General features: G+C 45.2%; 1 long non-coding RNA gene across 1 annotated transcript; it reads left to right on the forward strand.

Moving 5' to 3' along the window:
- Window positions 1-895: 895 nt before the first annotated feature.
- Window positions 896-5,922, forward strand: LOC113189175 (uncharacterized). The gene is made up of 3 exons (XR_003301622.1): window positions 896-963; window positions 2,920-2,951; window positions 5,844-5,922. It is a non-coding gene; the product is annotated as an uncharacterized LOC113189175 (long non-coding RNA).
- The last annotated feature ends 562 nt before the right edge of the window (window positions 5,923-6,484 follow it).

The following is a 6,484-nucleotide window of genomic DNA, read 5'->3' on the forward strand; positions in this document are numbered from 1 at the left end:
ACGAGGGTGAACACGGCTGGGCGGAGCTTAAAGGCTGTGCCCTGTCTCCAAAGCCCAGGGCTTTGCATTTCTTCCTCCTACAAAGTGATGCTTCTTCCTGGAGACAGTAAATGTGGAAGAACCTTAATGCGCTGTACAATCCTGCAGAAGCTGGTGGCAGGAGGCATCCAGGCGGGACTCGACCGTGCTATTTTTAGGACCAGCTCCTCCAAAACTATGCAAGCAGCAAAGGGAAGAGACGTTCAATCAACTGTCTCTGCTGAAGCTGCTGCGATGTGGGTCTCTCTGCGGGGCTGTATCTCCTGGAGGCCCGCAGCCTCCTTGGGACAGAGCCAGATGACTGCGGGCCATGAAGCCTGTTCTCCCAGGCAGCCAGGCTGTGGTACCGGGTTTCAACTTCAGACACTGCAGCCGCAGATAGATGGTCTGATCCCTGAGCTCTGGGAGGCTGAGACAAGGCTTGACCAAACTCATCACGGCCCCCAATCACATTGGGGGACTCTGTTAAACTGTACTCTCCTGGGGAAATATCATTTTCCTCCCTATTTATCTCACATTACTCACAGAAAGGATAGAAATAGCCTCCTCAGAGCCATAAAAATGAATGTCAGAGAAACGCCCAGAGCTCCCTCAGCGCTTTGGAAGCAGTAACCTTGTCTTCAGATGATCTTTCCTCGGGAAGAGGAGATCAGGAACTAGCTGGGGTGTTCATTTGGCTTCACAAGAGCCAGCCCAGCGAGGAGCAAGGGGGGGAGCTGCCAGGGACTCTGCAGCCCGAAATATCTCCCCAGCCAGCACCAGAGACTCACATTCCTCGCTCAGAATGGCACCTTCCATGGGGCTATTTCTGGACTCTGCCTAGGTTTACGCCTGAAGCTCAACCCGGGTCAGTGTATTCTGTGACTGTGTTTTTCCAAGCGTGGTCTAGAGAACACCGACATCCGAAGCACCTTTACAAGCCAGGTATGTTGGTGGTCAACTGTAATACCAGCAACTCAGGAGGCTGAGGCAGGAGGACCGCAAGTTTGAGGACAGGCTTGGTGATTTAGTGACACCTTGTCTCAAAATAAGAAATAAAAAGGGCTGGGGGTGGGGATAGCTCAGTGATAAATGACCCTGGGTTTGATTTTTCAATACCAAAAGGAAAAGAAGAGAAAAAGAAGAAGAGTAAAGGAAGAAAGGAAGGAAGGAAGGAAGGAAGGAAGGAAGGACGAAAGAAAGAAAGAAAGAAAGAAAGAAAGAAAGAAAGAAAGAAAGAAAGAAAGAAAGAAAGAAAGAAAGAAAAAGAAATCCATGCATAAATTCATAGCATTCTCTGGCCCAAAGAAGGACATGATAAATACGTGTGGAATGAATGGGCCAAGCCAGGTTCCTTAACTTCAGCAGGGCTCATTTACCTTGTCTGGAAAACAGGATACTGATAGGACTGGTTTTTTAGGGTTGTGTTAATGACATGACCATATAAGCACACAGCAAAGTGCAGACACATGGCACACTGCCCGCACACATATGTATACACTGAAACCCAAGGGAGATCCCAGAAAAAAAGACAATATGAACAGCAAATTCCCACCACCCACAGCAATTTAAAACTAGAGCCAAATGCAGTGGCGCACATCTGCAATCCTAGCGGCTACGGAGGCTGAGGCAGGAGGATTGCAAGTTCAAAGCCAGCCTCAGCAACTTAGTGAGGCCCTAAGCAACTTAAGACCTGTCTCTAAATAAAAAATATAAAGGTCTGGGGATGTGGTTCAGTGGTTTAAGTGCTTCTTTCAATCTCCAATACAGAAAAAAAAAAAAAAAAAACCCAAAGCCCAAAAACTAGAGACAAAAAACTAGAGAGTCTATCAAATATTGTCCAAATAACTCCTGAATACTCCAGATAATTTTGTGAATGGATGGAGAGATGGAGATGTTCTCATTTTCTATCTTAATCCAGTCCCAAATTCATCCTGTTAATTGTTCCTCTTTCAGGTACCATATGATAGATTTGTTAAAGTTCACGCTTTGTTTTTCTAGCCACTTAATAATTACTTTTTTTTTTTAACTGGGGATGGGGGGGTGGGATTGTAGCTCAGTGGTAGAGCGCTCACCTAGCATGCATGGGGCACTGGGTTTGATCCTTAGCACCACATAAATGTAAAATAAAGATATTGTGTCCACCTAAAACTAAAAAATAAATCTTAAAAAAAAATAAATGAGGGTTGAAAGTGCAGGGGCACTTTACCATGAGTTACATTCCAAGCCCTTTTTATTTTTTATTTCATGACAGGGTTTTCCTACGTGTCCCAGGCAGGTCTTAAATTTGCAACCCTCCTGCTCTTAGCCTGCCAAGTTCCACCATGCCAGGCACCATAATTACCTTTTAATAGAACTACCTTTGTCCGACAGGTCCCCCTGATTTGCAAGCATGGAGACAAGCCCTTGACTCTGATCATCTGTGCCTCTGTGTTGACCTGTGACCTAGGAGCCTATGAACCTTGCAATCCTCCTCTTTAGTCGTTGGGAAGACATGGCTGTGTCTAGGTACCATCTGCCCTCATTTTTCTCCTCCCCAGCCTCACACTCCAGCACCTGATCCTGCACGGATCCTTACCCTGCCCACATCTCAGCTTCCTCAATAGAAAAACGGGGATCATAACAGTCACAGTGGAATTTTGACGAGCTCCGATGACCTCCAGTTTGCCAGGGACAATCTGCGTTCGTGCCTATTATTTTAGCATAGGTATTATTCCATTTATAAATCTGACCCAGTCAAGATGACAAATTGCATAATTATTTTACCAAGAGCCTGAGTTTTGCAGGCAGGCCAAGTTTGATCTGAATGACAATTTGGTCCCTGGGTGACTTCTGCAGGTTCCTTAACCTCAATTTGTTTACCTGAAGAATGACAATAATAACAGCAGTGTTTTCCTCTAGGGGCATCATAAGAATAAGTGAGCAGAATGCAGGTAAGACACCCTGAATGCCGGCTACCATCACACTCATCTCCCGGGTTGGGGCTCTACCACTCAGGCCCCTTCCAATTTCAGGTGTGAGAAATACACCCCAAAGTATCATGCAGGGAAGAAAACGTGTTGGCACGTAAAGCAGAGCTGTCGAGGGGTTTTGCCAGCTTCAGATGCTGCAGGGGTCCTGGCCTTCAAAGAGCATCACGGGAACGTGCGCTTCCTCCCTCCTTCTGTTCCCTTTCCCCAACGTTGACAGCATTCACCAACAGGCTCTCTCTGCCTGGGGGCAAGGGGACGGAGGCTACAGACTGACACAGTCTCTGTAGTTTCTGATTTCACATAGAAAGAGGTCCTTTATGGCCCGGAGATCATGCCAGTCCTTGGGAGAGAACTTAGAGTGGCTCCAAAGGCTCCTGCAGTCTGATTCCCAGGTACAGGGAGACACGGCACGCTGATTGGCCAGCCGGGGTCACGTGTCCACCAGGTGGCCAGAGGAAGCTGGCGCCCTTGATTGCACCAGAGTCCAAGAGGGAAAGGGATGGCATGCAGGGGGACCTGGGAAACTAACAGGTGGCTGCTGTGTCTGACCTTAACAAACGCTTGCTGGACCTCTGATGCTCCTACGTTGACGTGTAGTCTCTGGGAGACACAGAATTGATGTGGATTCTATGAAGAACCAAGAAGAAAATGAAGGATGATAAATGGAAACTTATCCAGAACCCAGGGGCGCTACCCACTGAGCAACATCCCAGCCCTTTCTATTTCATTTCGAGACAGGACTTCCCTGAGTTGCTTAGGGCCTCACTAAGTTGCTGAGGCTGGCTTTGAACTTGTGATCCTCCTGCCTCAGCCTCCCGAGCTACTGGAATGACAGGTGTGTGCCACACGCCCCCAATGAAATCTCCCCCACACACACCCCGTTTGCTGGAAACATAAGAGGTGTAGCACGTGGCTCATCCTCTATCCTGAAAGCATTGTCACCTCTGCTTGTTATTCTCCATTTGTCCTGCACATCCATAATCCTTTGTTCTCTGTCCTGCTCTGTGCCTTGAGGCCACTCTCTTGGTAGGGCCCATGCTAAGTTCCTAGGATTCAGATCAGAGGGATGAAGCCGGTGCCGGGGTGCACACCTGTCATCCCAGCAGCTCAGGAGGCTGAGGCAGGAGGATCCCAAGTTCAAAACCAGCTGCAACAATTTAGTGAGGCCTTAAGAAATTTTAAAGAGACTTTAAATAAAAAAATAAAAAGGGCTGGGATGTGGCTCAGTTGGTTACACACACCTGGGTTCAATCCCAGTATTAAAAAAAAAATCAGGGGGAAGAGAGCAAGGAATTGCTTACACCCTCTGGGGCCCTTCCTCACCCCTGGTCCTGCCACAGTCCCATCAGCCCTGAGCTCTCTCCAGGATCTGGAAATATGTTCCCATCCTTTGTCTTTACGTCTGAGAGTGGGCTCGTCCTTGGTTCTGCATCCTCCCTCTTAGACCTGCTCACCTCTTTCCACAGAGCAACTAAACCCCATTCTGCTCTCCCTGCTTAAACCCTTGACTGTGGTCTAGAGCCAAAATCCTGTCCCACAAATTTATTCTCCATATTACACAAATGATGTATATCACTATGGAAAAAATACGAAAATAGACATATGAAAATAGTAAAAGAAAAATACTCAATCTTACCCCTAAATGAGATGACTACTTACATTTTGGTATTTATCAGTCCATATTTTATTATTTGCATGTCAATGTGTGCACATATGATTTTTTTGTAACAAAAGTGAAATGATTGTTAGGTTTTTTAATGGAAAGTTCTCAAAATTAAAATACACATAAATATTGTCTACTTGTTAAAACAGGTAACAGGAAGCTAATGTTTTCAAAAAATAACTTTATCTTTGTAGAACAGTATTATTACAAGTATTAACTACATTTTTTCCTAAACAATTACACAATAAATATATTCAGAGTTCTCTGTAAACAAGTGGCTTAACTTTGAATTTCTATTCAGGCCAGGAAAAATAAATGTGGGGAGTATTTTTGGATTTGATTGGTTTTCCTTGAATTTCTTGGATTCTCATAATGGAGAGTAAAAAAGTCAGAAAAAGAAAAGAAGATGGAACATTTTCTAATTTCTGTTTTCACCCTTAGTTGTATATTTAGCTGTAAATGAGGATATAACAATTTTCCCTAGGTACTTCATTTTGAAAGAATTTAAAACAAAACAAAAATGACCAGGTACAGTGATGCTTGCCTATTAGTCCCAGCAACTCCAGAAGCTGAGGCAGGAGGATCACAAATTTGAGGCCAGCCTTAGCAACTCAGTGAGACATAAGCATTTAGCAAGACCCCATCTCAAAATAAAATAAAAAGGACTGGAGATTTAGCTCAGTGGTGAAGCACCTCTAGATTTAATCCCCAGGAAAAATAAATTAATCAAAATTTTTAAAAATCACCATGAAAGAGTTAAAAAAATTGCTAAGTGTTGATAAGTATTTAAAAGAACACAAATGTTGTGTATTGAAAAATGTGCATGGAATGCTGGTTCAGCCATGCCCTGAAACCAGGCAAGGATATAGACACCGTATCTACCAAAAATTGTCTTGTAACTCTTCTCTCCCATGACTGACACCAATCACAAATGTGGTTCTCACCAACAGGTCGTTCAACCAATGCCATGAATATGAAGGCCACTTCGGGAACTGATTAGGTGGGCTGTGTTCCCATATTGACAGGCCCAGGTTATTCACGGTGATCTAAGAGAACAGAGTTTAGCTATCAGAAGGAACTGGGAAAGTCATGCAATCCTTAATGACCCTTTAGACTCCCATCCAATCATGTATGTGATCTAGTGTCTTCTCCTTCTCCTTCAGCCGATACTGATTATTCTTTTCTCATAGCTTCTGTACTAGTCAGGTTCTCCAGAGGAAGATAATCAACAGGAGTATGATTATAAAAAGGGGACTCACTAGATTGGCTAACCCAACCAGGAGCTGGACAGTCCACAATGTCCCTCTGCAGGCTGGGGAACTGGAGGAACCAGCAGCTGCCCAGTCCAAGAGGCTGAAGCCCCAGAACAAGAGGGATCCATGATGCTACCCCAGTGTGAGACCCAAGGCTTCTGGAAACTCCCTGGAGAATCCCTGGCAGAGTCCCATTGGGAAGAGTGAAGGAGAGAGGCCATCCCAGCAGCCATCAAGAACCCATTCAAGAACAATGGAGCATGCATCTGCTGTTGCCTAACTGTTCTTCCAAATTTTATTCCATCCACGTGGCCACCATCCTATTGGATGGCACTGCCTATGCCCAGGGAGGGTCTCCACTTCAGTTTGCTGTCCCACAGGACAGTCATTCCTAGACACACTCTCATTGACACACCCGAAGCCTCTGAATCTGAAGCATCTCTTAATCCAAACAAGTTGAGGATTCAAGTTAACACTGCTTAAGGAAGACATGGAAATGTGGATCTCCACCCCTCCTGCCCCTTGCTAAATAGACAGTCTCTGGCCCCAGTGAATCCCATTTTCTAAACGGTTGATTT

Source organism: Urocitellus parryii, chromosome 3 (assembly GCF_045843805.1).
Source record: "Urocitellus parryii isolate mUroPar1 chromosome 3, mUroPar1.hap1, whole genome shotgun sequence".
Lineage (NCBI taxonomy): Eukaryota > Metazoa > Chordata > Mammalia > Rodentia > Sciuridae > Urocitellus > Urocitellus parryii.